The sequence below is a fragment of the Hibiscus syriacus genome, unplaced genomic scaffold, assembly GCF_006381635.1.
Source record: "Hibiscus syriacus cultivar Baekdansim isolate YM2019G1 unplaced genomic scaffold, ASM638163v2 tig00110652_pilon, whole genome shotgun sequence".
NCBI lineage: Eukaryota > Viridiplantae > Streptophyta > Magnoliopsida > Malvales > Malvaceae > Hibiscus > Hibiscus syriacus.
The window spans coordinates 556,455-569,864 of NW_024062812.1; the positions used below are offsets into that span (position 1 = coordinate 556,455).

At 35.0% G+C, this 13,410-nt stretch overlaps 1 pseudogene; it reads right to left on the reverse strand.

Moving 5' to 3' along the window:
• Positions 1-347: 347 nt before the first annotated feature.
• On the reverse strand, positions 348-2,559 carry LOC120137160 (annotated as a pseudogene).
• Positions 2,560-13,410: the final 10,851 nt, after the last annotated feature.

Here is a 13,410-nt window from a genome sequence, read left to right on the forward strand (position 1 = left end):
ACCCATATAGACAAGTTGGTACATTGGTACTTGTCCGGACAAGACACAAGAATAAAAACAAAATATCCACCAGAATACCAACAACAAATGGACCCTTTCTCTTAATTAGGTTTCTGTCCCACATCGACCCTGCTACTATTATCTACTTCCACTTCTTCGCATCCAAAATTCATTAATGGGTCATAAATTAAGGTTATTATCTTTAATTTAAAATTTTTTCAACATTACACTAACAAATTTTTCATCATAGGCAGCCGTTTGATCTGATAATACAATAATAATAGAATATGTATTAGTGTGATGGTCAAGTTATTTAAAAATCACAACAAATAGGAGCCAGTGATGCTTTTATCGAACTTTCCAACTTCAACCTGCAACTCATTTCTTTACTTATTTTCCCTCAAAATCTATATAACAAATACGGATACTTCATACTTCCAACTGCCATGTTTTTTTCAAGGTTTATCCACCCATTCGTTTTCAGTAGCAATCCTTCCGGACCCACGCCCACCGATCTTGTTAAACGAACCGACCGCAGATAAACTCTTGAAGCTGCTGCTTCCTTCGCTGAAATTCCTAGATTTCCTCCCCTTTCTCAGCTTCGATGTACTAACATCTCCGATGTCGTGACCTGCTTCATCGTGATTCTTTATCTTGGCTACCACCAATCGGACGATGGTGCTCCGACAAAAGGCATACAGGGGGTGTTAGACTTGCGGTTGTGGGGTTTGGCTTGTTGTGGCAACACAGTGCCAGTGTGCATTGTGCACACATCTGGTGACCGCAATCTTCAACTTCAATATTGCAGATTTGTTCAAAGCATATGCAGCATAGTTCGGCATCACTAGCCTACATCAAATATTTCTTATAAATAGTTCACCTACTAAAAGAAAATACAGTCCTTCACAAATTATTCACATAACAAAAACCTAGAAGCCAACTGGAATTATTAGGGTCATACCAAAAAGATTACCGTGACCTAATATAGGTTTTAGAGCATTCTAAAGCAAAAAAGTTTAGGCTGTGAATTTCTAGGCCATGAAACTCGTGACTTTGTATAGCATCTCGGTCTGACGGGGACCGAACTACTTGGCGCGAGCTCCACAACTGAAACCAAGGGTCAAGGGCAAGTCTACAGAGTACAGATATGATCATAAAGAAAACTAGGCTCCCAAGATCGGAATTGATGCCGGAACGAGTTAAATCACAGGGATATCGAACAAAGAAACGATTTAATTGTATACACATATTACTCATCATCGTAGTCTTAACTAATGACAGGGAAAACCGGACTATTGTGAACTGGATTTGGTTGAAGTTAGAAATGTAAATAAAAAGCAAAGGGAATTTTTTTTGACGGCATCGGATATTTTACCTCGGAAATACTGTCATCAAACCCGGAGTCGGAATGTGAGGGTGATAGAAATATGTACGTTGTTCCCTTCAGGATGCTCTTTTCCCTTTCCCGGTTTGCCTCCATTAAGGCTTGTTCTAATAGTGTTTTCGCCTCCCCGTTAAGCTCGCTGATGAACTTTAAAGGTGCTGGCCAGACAATAGTTCTGCCGATGAAGGATTTAGCAGGGCTGCACAAGCTCTAAGTTTGTGCTTTAAAGCAACTACATATGGTATTCGCCTGTAAACATACAGAAACTGAAGTTTAGGGCCGAAATAATTAGACATCAATGATATCATACATGGTAAGAAAACGGATCCCCACCATACATGAACACAAACCATGTAGAACAAATAGATTGGGTACAATAAGAAAATAACTCAGGAATCTATATGCATAAAATGAAATCAAACTATACCCGGCTGCATCTCTTTGAAGACGATCCGCACCCCATGCCAACAACTTGCGGACACAATCGAGAGATCCTCCTCTAGCAGCTAAGTGAAGAGGTGTGCTCCCAGGAAAACTGAAGAAAACAAAAATCAATGATTTATATCTTTAAAAGACTGACAAACATAATAACAATATCAATTATAACAAGAACTTTGCAGGAATTATTACACGTATCCGCCGGTTGAGGCACAAACGAGAGCACCATTGTCTAACAGGATATGTACGCACTCAGGCCGCCTTTGACGAGCTGCTAAGTGCAAGGGAGTAGCTCCCTTGGCATCTCTTATATTCACAAAACGTGCATATCCCCGATATCAAAACCGATCCAAACATATAAGATTAACTAAGAACCGATATCAATGGCCTGAATTAATTCAAAATAGTTATACGATCTTGATTAAGGAAAAAAAACACACACCATGAAACGGCAACAGGGCTAGTTGAGCGGCAGAGAGGATCGCTTGAAGGCAGTCAGAGTGACCATAATAGGCTGCATAGTGCAAGCAAGTTCTTCATGAATGGAATCGAACTTTAAGATCTGAAAAGCATATAAAAGATCATTCAATCAAATTATATTTCCAAACGGATAATGCATTAAATTGTAACCTTAAAATAATAAAAATGGGAAAATGGCTCACATTTGCTCAGCTTCAATGAGCTTCTTCACGCAGGAGATTCCCATGCATTGCAGCCAACATAAGTGGAGTCTAAAACAAAAAAAGGTTAAAAAAAACATGTAAAGAAATATAAACAAAAAAAAAGGATCAAAACTTAAAAATAAAAATGACCTGCTTTTGACGATTCACTACATCCGGGTTCACCATTTCTCCAAAAGCATAGCCAATCTAACAAAATGAAAGGAAATCATCTTCCATCCAGCGAATGAAACAAAATATGGATCCAACAACTCAAAACCATGGTAATAAATGAAGTTAAAAAGAAGAAACTTAATCCAAAAAGTTATCTCAAAACTTGAAAATGAATACCCACCTCGATCTGGCCATAAGCAGCAGCTATATGAACAGCAGAGTGGCGACATTACAGCTCTATGATGTAAAAGATTTGATTCTCTCTCCAATAAGCTCCCAGTTTCAAGGTCTCCAACTTGAACTGCCCTAAACTATATTCTCTGTACTCGCTCTACAACTCAGCCCTTGACCCATCTTTCAGATAGAAAAAGGCCTTGCACTTTCTTCTCCCTTTTACCACCGTCGGCGGCGACGCCCTCCGCTGGTGGCGGTGGTAGGTGGTTGTCTGTCCTCTCGCTTATTTAGCACCAAAATATTCATATTCAGGCAGTTGTCTTTAAAAACGAGTTACTTCAATTTTTAGTTAATCTTTTTCCTATTTATAAATGTTGGAGCTTCTGTCTGCCCGTTTCAGCTACCGTGACGCAATCGTCAGATATAACATGCTTTTTTCGGAGCAAATTAGATCTTGTATAGAAATCCAAATGAAGATCTCAGCCGTGGATTGCTTTTGTCAGCAGGCATTAGCCGTACGATTGTAAAGGGTAAATGGAGAGGATAAAGCGGTTGATCAACAAAGTGAAAGTTTATCCAATAAAATTGCAGCGAGTAAATCAGAGTTGAGGTTTTCTTCCCTCCACTTTGGTCTACTGATCACAGTCAAGTCAATTTCCTCCTATTATCGTATACCAATGAGACAGTGACAGTGTCTAAATACTATAGAAACGACTCGTTTACCCCTCAAAAGAAACTTCATTACGTAATTGTTTCCTTATAAATTAAAAGGAGGTAAAATTGCGTAATAGTAAATAAAGTTTAAAACCCATTATTTTAAAATATTGGCGGAATGCCTATTTTGTGTATAGTTTAATTTCTTTTTTGCCTAAAAAGAAAAAGCAGTCTACAGAAATATTCTAAGAAAGGATTTGATTTTCCTTATCCCTTCGATTTTTTTATCAAGTATGTTGAAGTTAAGTTTGTTATTTTGTTTTTTCAATTGTAACTAATTATCAGTTAATTAGTTAGATTGGAGTTGTAATATATTTGTAGTATTCCCATTCATATAATGAATCCAGGCCATTTTTCCTTGGGTTTCCTGTTTGGCCCAAACATCTCTAAGTATTGTGGCTCGTTTCCTTGAGCATTTTTTGCTTCTGTTTTTCCTAAATTGATATCATTTAGGGTTCATGGCTCAAACAATCGATCTGTCTCATCCTCTCTTCTTGCATCCTTCGGACACGCCGGGCGTTTAATTGGTATCGCAACAACTTACCGGTGTCGAACCTATAATATGTGGAGCAGGTCCATCTGGCCAAGAACAGGTCCATCTGGCCAAGAACAAACTCGGATTTATCGATGTAACCTGTCGAAGGGACGATATGAGGGTCTGATGCGGTCTCAGTGGGAGCGCTACAAGCTTTGGTTCTTATGGATCCTGAACTCTGTTAGTCAGGATCTTTCCGTTGGTATTGTGTTTGCTTCGAATGTTGAAGCTATTTGGAGAGACCTCAAAGAGCGATTCGATAAAATCGATAGCTCTAGAATTTTCCCTATATCGATCCATTGCTTCGCTCGTTCAAGGTGACTTGTCTGTTTCCGCATATTTCACTCGTCTCAAACTTTTGTGGGACGAGTACACGACGCTTGTTCTTTTCTCCTCTTGTGACTGCGAGGCTGCTCAGCAAAATACGCTTCATGTGGCTCAACAACGGTTGTTCCAGTTTCTCATGGTCTCAATGAGACCTTTCTGCAATTCGAAGTCAACTAATCCTCATGAAGCCCCTGCCTACTGTTAATCAAGCTTACTCCATGATTATTCAAGAGGAGTTGCATCGAAACTCAACTGTCTGCCTCACATTGAAGCTTTGGTGATGTTTACAACTGCTTCCAAAGGAAATAACAGAAGATGTTTCAGCGGGACGTGTGATTACTGTAAAATTAAGGGCCATAGCCATGATCGGTGTTACAGGCTTATTAGCTTTCCAGCAGATTTTAAATTCAACAAGAAAAAGGTTCCTCAGGCTGCCATGGCTGTTACCTCTATGCCTGCTGTTAATGGAGAAATTGAGAATGGCTCGATTGTGTCCTCTAATATTTCAGCTTGAACATCCTCAATATCGAGCTAGTGACTTAAAGGTGAATTTTAAAAGTATGTGTTCAATTTCGAATAAGTTAAAAAGTTCAGAATTCTAATTGGAGAATTTGAGGTTGGATTTAATAGTAAAGTTTGAAAGTAATAAAGGTATTATGGTCTTTTCCAAGAGAATATTTTTATTTCTCTTTTAAGGGATATAAAACGTGGGAAATGAGGGAAATGAGTTTCCAGAGTTTTTCTTCTCCTTTCTTCTTCACGCATGGAAGCCAAGAGCTAAGGTGAGAATTTTATTAGTTGATTATTATTTGAATTCTAAGTTGGTTTTGATTCTTTGGAAAGTAAGAAAGCTTAAGGAAGTCTAAAGATAAGTAAAAACTCAAAGATGAAGATGTTAAAAGAGATTAAAGAATATGGGATTTTAAGTGAAATTTTGAATAAGAAGGTTTAAACGAATTTGGAGGATGAATTTGACTTGTCATCTATAAGAATAAGAAGTTAGAAGTGTTATAATTAAGTTTAAATAACATGGAAACTTTGGTATGATTATTGATTTCCATAAGAAAGATGGAATTTTAAGGTTATAGATGAGATAAATGAATATAATGAGTTTAAGTATGTATGTAAGTTAGGAATATGAAATGGATGAAAGATGAAGCGTTTGAATTGAATCAAGAGGATTTTCGAGCTCAAAAATGATTTATGGGCTAGGGGAATCGATACCCATTCAAAGGGGTACCGATACCCTCTCAAACGAGCAGAATTCCAGAATGTCATGAGGGTATCGATATCCCCAGTAGGGTATCGATACCCCCTAAAGGAAAATGGAAATGTTGATTTCTTAAAGTCGTTTAAGCTATTAGTATCAAGTTATAAGGTTAGATTTTGATAGATTGCCTTAAATTGTATATTTGTGTAGATACCGAGCATAAATCAGTTCCGGAACATTTGGAAAATAAGATCGATCAAGGGAAATATGAGAGATCGGTATTAACTTAGTGAGGCCCAGGTGAGTGCATCTTATTTTATAGGATTATAAGGAAATTGGACTTGTGATAAGTCTATTTCTGATAGTTGTTTTATTATGCACGAAGTGTTGATTATAAGTAGGCGAATGACATGAAATGTAGGTATGATTGATTATATGAGCTGATATGTTCTTGTATGTGTTATAATTATGTAAGTATAAAGAATAAGTCATATAATAAGATCTACGTAATATATAGAATGGAAAATATGTTTATGAAGAGTTATAAGAGAACCTACATAAATCATATGATAAAGGGAGTATAGGATTATGAAATAAAATATGTAAAATAAAAGAATATGATGAAAGTGAATCCACGAGAAACGAAGAAACTAAATAAGATTGAGTTATAGAATGAAATGAGGATAATGTATCAATTAGGAAACTTGAATATAGAGTTATATGAAAAACTTATAGGAGTTATATGAAATTGAATTAAGTAAATTGATTAATTTGTATATAAAAGAATAATAGAAGTAATATATATGTTTATCAGTATATATAGGTTATGTAATATAAGTGCATACTAAGAAATAATGAATAAGATAGATGATGCGATGTAAATTATATTATGAATTAGTGATATATGAATGTGATATAAATATGTAATAAAACTTATGTGTTGTATGATAAATATGAACATATGAGAAGAAGAGATAAGATAAGTGACTTGTGATAGGAACTATATGACCATAAATTATGTAAATAGGAATACTTTAAGTGATATATATATATATTTGGATATGTATATAAGCGATGTGATATATGAGGTCATATGAAATATTATATTATATGACTATGTGAGTATATGAAAAAGAATATAAGTACATGTGAATTATATAGAAATGATTTATGTAAACATGTTGATATATATTACATGTATGTGAATATAAGAGAATAGAACATAAACCATATGAAAAGATATAAGTCCTATGATACTACCTATGTGAATATATGAGAAAGTATAGGAGTTATATGTATTACATGATATGTGTGATTTCACAAGAAATGACATGAGCTATGTGATTACATGATAAGAGATCAAACATGCGATAAGAGAAAAGTAATATGAATATGTGAATATGAAATGAAATAAATGATAATACCCATGTTATGTGTCATGAGAGCTAGGGGTATAGTTGGCATGCCAAGAGTCGAGGGTCTACGCTGTCCTTTGGGACATATATGTATTCTTTGGAACATGTATGGGGTCTGTTGAGACACCTATGTGATATTTGGCATATGTATATGATTCTTAAGGAATGATATGTGGTCCTTATGGACATTATTATATAGCACTACGGTGTAATTCTACGTGGCACTACGGTGCAATTCTACGTGGCACTACAGTGCAATTCTACGCGGCACTTCGGTGCATTTATACGAGCTGTGGTGACAACATTTGTGCACAACCTCAATGCACTCAAATATATTTAGTTCTCACTAGTATCATGAGCTAATAAAGAAACAATAACAAATACAATATATATATATATATGATGGATATGTTTTGATTATACGAAATGCGTTATATGAATTGTATGATGTTATGGGTGTTTCTAGGTGAAATGATATATGTCTTATATGATATGCAGAAATGATAAATACAAGATCATGTGATAAATAATTGATGATAATGATATAAATAATGATAATAATATAAATGATAATGCTAAGAAAGTAGATGATGTTATATGCACATGAGTGTATTTTTTATATAAAAAGATGTGTGATTGTTTCATACGTAGGTTCGAAAAGAATATAGAGAGCAATGGGGAGCTAGACAGGTCAGTATCTCCTTTACAAAGTTCAGATTAGAAAATATATGTAATTGGTATATAGAGGTAGTTGGCATGTAAATAAAGTTTTGGAATTTGATATGCTCTAATTGGTTTGTAAAATCATATGATAATACTTTTAAGTAAATTAGTTAATTGTATTTAGTAAAAGTTTTAAAATTATTTACTATTTTGTTCAAGTAAAGGTTTTGAAAAGTCAATGTGACACCTCGGACTCGTAGCCGGATCAGGTACGGGTTGGGGGTGTTACATCAGCAGTGCCTTCCTTTACCTCTGAGCAGTATCATCAAATATTAAATTTGCTGAGCAAAAGTTCAAGCTTAGATTCCAGTGCGAATCTTGCAGGTACTGTTGCTTTTAATTTACCTGCTTCGAGTAACTCTTGTGCTCATTGGATAATTGATACTGGTGCAACTGATCACATTTTGTCAGTTTTCAAGGGCTTGCAATTTCTTGTTTTATGTTCTGCCCATCGGTTTTTTCATCTACCTAATGGTCATACTGAAACTGTTACTAATATAGGTTCTTATAGGTTAAATTCTGAAATTGTTCTTTCCAATGTCCTGTTTGTTCCCAACTTTTCTCACAATTTACTTTCTTTTCTCGTCTTGTTAAAGATCATGATTGTATAATTTCTTTCCATCCTGACATTTGCATACTGCATGATCTCTACAGTGGCATGATCAAGGGGATTGGTAGAAGGTTTAATGGCCTTTACATTTTTGAGTCTAAAGGAGCTACTGGTTTGTTTTCCAATTCTTTGGCTAGTACTGGGAATGTATCTTGTGTTCATTCTGTACATGATATCTCTGTTTCTAATAAAACTAGTCTTTGGCATGCTAGACTTGGGCATGCTTCTGCTTCTACTATGAGAAAACTCTCTTCTTATGTTTCTGATCAGTTTGATGTGCAATTTGTTCACACTTGTAATGTTTGTCCTTTATCAAAACAAACTAGGTTGTTGTTTCCTCTTAGCAGTACTAGGTCCTCAATACCTTTTGAATTAATTCACATAGATATATGGGGTCATTATAGAATATCTACTCATAGTGTTCATAGGTATTTCTTGACTATTGTTGATGATTGCACAATAATGACTTGGGTTTATCTCTTGAGGGTTAAAACTGATACTGTGTTGTTCCTTAAACAATTTCTTTCCTTTACCTCTACTCAATTTTCTTCTGTCACTAAAGTTATTAGAAGTGACAATGGTACATAATTTTTTAACTCTCATTGGTCTCCTATTTTCTCTTCTCTTGGTATTTTGCACCAAAGTTCAAGTGTTCAGACTCCACAACAAAATGGAGTTGCTGAAAGAAAATATAGACATCTTTTAGAGGTAGCTAGAGCTTTGCGTTTCAGTCAAAAATACCTATTAAATTCTGGGGTGAATGTGTATTAACAGCTTGTTTCATTATCAACAGACTTCTTTCTTCAGTTTTGCAATGGAAAACTCCTTATGAACTTCTTTATCACAAAGCTCCTAACATGACTATTCTGAAAGTTTTTGGTTGTTTGTGCTATGCAACTGACCCTAAACCAACTGACAAATTTTCCCCTAGAGCTTTCCCTTCTGTCTTCATGGGTTATTCTAGTACTCAAAAAGGCTATCTCTTGTTTGATCTTACTTCTAAAAAGTTTTTTGTCAATAGAGATGTTATTTTTCATGAAGAAGTGTTTCCATTTCATTTTCCTGTTCAAACAGATTCTTTCTTTCCTTCCACTCCTTCTGTTCTTGATTCTGACTTTTTGGACATTTCCTTTGGTCAACAACCTCTTTCTGCTGTCCCACATATTTCTCCTTCCAATGTTGAACTTGGGAAATCATCGCAACAGTTAGAAACTCCTATGGTTCCAGTAGCTCCAGTCTTGGTTAGAAAATCTACTAGGGTTCCTAAGCAACCTCAATGGTTAAATGATTTTATTTGCAACTCTGTTTCTACCTCCAACTATCCCATTTCAGATTTCATTTATTACTTTCATCTTCCCTGTGGTACACAATCTTTTGTTTCCTTCATTTCAAATTCTGTTGAACCTAAGTCCTATCATGAGGCCATTCAACATCCTGAATGGGTACAAGCTATGAAGGATGAAATTCTTGCTCTTGAGACAAATAAAACCTGGTCAGTTGCTTCTTTACCTTCTAGAAAAGTTCTCATTGGTTGTAAATGGGTTTATCGGATTAAGTACAATGCTGCTGGTACAATAGAAAGATATAAAGCTCGTTTGGTGGCCAAGTGCTATAGTCAGAAAAAGGGTGTGGATTATGTGGATACTTTCTCACCAGTAGTTAAATTGGTTACTGTTCGTTTTCTTCTTGCCATTGCTTCTGTTTTTGATTGGCCTCTGTTTCAACTTGATGTATATAATGCCTTTTTACAAGGTGATTTGTCTGAGGAGGTATATATGGAACTTCTTCCTGGTTTTTGTAGTCAGGGGGAGAATATGGTGTGTAGACTGCAAAAATCCCTTTATGGCCTAAAATAAGCATCTAGGAAATGGAATTTAAAGTTGACTGAGGCTCTTTAGGGGCTGGTTATGAATAGAGTAAGTTTGATTATTCTCTGTTCACAATGAGAAAGGGTAAGAAGATTGTAGTTTTGTTGATTTATGTTGATGACTTGTTGATTTATGTTGGTGACTTGTTGATTTCTGGAAAAGATAGTTGTTTGATTAATGATTTGAAGAGTTTGTTAAACAAAAAGTTTAAAATGAAGGATCTTGGTGAGTTGAAGTATTTTTGGGGGTTTGAGGTTATGAGATCAAAAGAAGGGATCTTAATTAATCAGCGCAAGTATGCTCTTGAATTAATCGAGGAATCAGGAATGAGTGGTTCAAAGCCTGCAAGAACTCATTTTGAATAAAATGTTAGGCTTACTACATCAGAATATGATGAATTATGCACAAAAGGGTGTAATGAAAATGATAAGTTGTTGGTTGACAAGAGTGTTTATCAAAGACTTGTTGGAAGACTCATTTACCTCACACATACTAGACTTGATATAACCTTTGCTGTGCATTACTTGAGCCAGATTATGCAACAGCCTAAGGAGTCTCATTTACATTCTACGTTAAGGATAGTGAGGTATATTAAAGGGAATCCTGGTCAAGGGATTCTAATGGACTCAAATGACAGCTGTGAACTCAGAGCATACTGTGATTCAGACTGGGCTGCGTGTCCTGTTTTAAGGAGATCTGTTTCTGGCTTTTGCATTAAGCTTTGGAAATTCATTGATTTCATGGAAATCTAAGAAACAAAATGTCATAGCCAGATCATCTGCTGAAGCGGAATATAGAAGCATGGTTGTTTCAACTGCAGAATTGACATGGTTGAATGGTTTGGCCAATGAGCTTGGTCTAGAAAGAAAGTGTCCAGTCAAGTTATATTGTGATAACAAGGTTGCTCTTCAGATTGCAGCAAATCCAGTTTATCATGAGCGCACAAAACACATATAAATTGATTGTCACTTTGTAAGGGAGAAAATACAAGAGGGGCTTATCAAGACAGAGTTTGTATCTTCTTCAGAACAATTAGCATACATTTTTACTAAAGCTTTGGGAGCACAACAACATGAATATCTTGTATCCAAGTTGGGGATGAAGGATATCTTCCATCCACCAACTTGAGGGGGAGTGTTGAAGTTAAGTTTGTTATTTCTGTTTTTTCAGTTGTAACTAATTATCAGTTAAGTAGTTAGATTGGAGTTGTATATATTTGTAGTATTCCCATTCATATTAATGAAGAGGTATTATTCAATCTAGCATTTATAGTTTTAACAAGTATCGTAAAAGGAGACATGATATCAATATTTATAATATTAATATATTGGTTAATACCAATAAATATTGAGATAACGATAAGACATATTTAAAAAAAAAGATGAATTAGATCTAAAATTTAAAAGTATTAATTTTACAATAATTGTCTTAATTTTCGACATAAACTTTTAAATAAAGATGAAAATTATTTTAAAAAAATATATTTAAATCCTAGTTTTTTAGGAGAGAATTGAAAGTATAGAATTAACCAAACATTTTTAAGGCATAAACATGTTTAATAGAACCAAGCATTTAGAACCTTGGGGTTGATGTCAAAGCCGAAGCAAAGTATTAACCTTGTATTGATCAAGGCGTTTGGAACTAATCTCAAAACGTTGTGATGCTTAAGATAATTAGTAATGAAGCCAACTTATTAACGAAAATGGTATCAGATTCTATTTGATTATAAGCTTGAGTGATATGGTAGATAAAATTGGGGGGTTTCTTACCACTAGAGTTGCACAAAAAATCCGAATATCCGATTTTACGTAAAAAATATCCGAAATTGGATTTGGGAAAAACCGATTTTTTAAAACCGGATCGAATATTTAAAAACCGGCTAGTATAACCGGTTTGGAAAAAAATTGGACGATCAGTTTTTTTACCAAATTAAAAACCGGTTTGAAATCTGGGGTTTTAAAAACTAGCTGTTGACGGGGTTTTGTGACCCTTTTTTACCCTTTTTTCTAAAAAAAATTGTCATTTTACCACCCTAAACATGTATAAATAGGTTGGAGATGTATTTGGTTGATTACAACTTTCTCAAATCTTATTACACAACACCTGAACATCTCTCAAATCTTATTTTTGTAATTTTTTGTTCATCATAGCTACAAATACCGACCCTAACACGACTGAAGGAGAAACTTTAAAGTCGTGAGAGTGATCAAACACACTCGAAACAAAGATAATTGGGATCATTACGATTTATGTGAGATGTCAAATGGCTCGAGGAGGGCGCATTATAAACTTTGTCTAAAGTTTTTTGCACCAGAAGGAAACACAATGTTGAAGAACCATTTTACAAAATCATGCAAGACACTTCGCTCAAGATCGGATCCAAGTCAATCGAATCTTACACTGCAAGGTGGTGTTTTTATTTACGACAGCGAAATATTACGAGAAACGTTTACAAAGTTTGTGATTACAAAAGCATTGTCGTTCGATCACTTTGATGATGAAGATTTCACGACAACAATTCAACAACTAATGCAACCACGTTATACTCAAGTAAGTCGTACTACCATTAGAAGAGATGCTATAAAAATATGACGTACGACGAGGGAAAATGATTTTAGGATTCCAAGAACACAGTTATGGTTTATCGCTTACATGTGACGTTTGGAGTTCCCCTCATAATACCGGAAATTCTTCTTTAGCCGTTACGACACATTGGTTAGATCAAGATAATTGGCAAATGATGAAAAGAGCAACCGCGTTTGAATTATTCGGTGAGCCGCATACCGGTGCTAATTTATTTACACTTTTAAAAAGGGTAATTTGTCTTTATAAATTAGAAAATAAAGTTTTTCTATATCCTTTGATAATGCATCGAATAATACAAAAGCGGTTCCAAGATTGAAAATATTACTTTCACCGATTTTAGACGGTGCATATTTTCATACCCGTTGTGTTGCACACATAATTAATTTATCCGTGCAAGTCGGTTTGGAGGTTATTGAGCCGATTAGATAGAATTTAAAGAAATGATAAAATCGGTTCTTTTTAACAACAACAAAAGACTAAATGATTATAAACGATTTTGTAAGTCGGTTAATAAAAAAGCTTTGAGTCCTAATTTGGATTGTCCAACTCGTTGGAACTCAACTTGGACGATGATGCATACCGCCTTAAGGCAA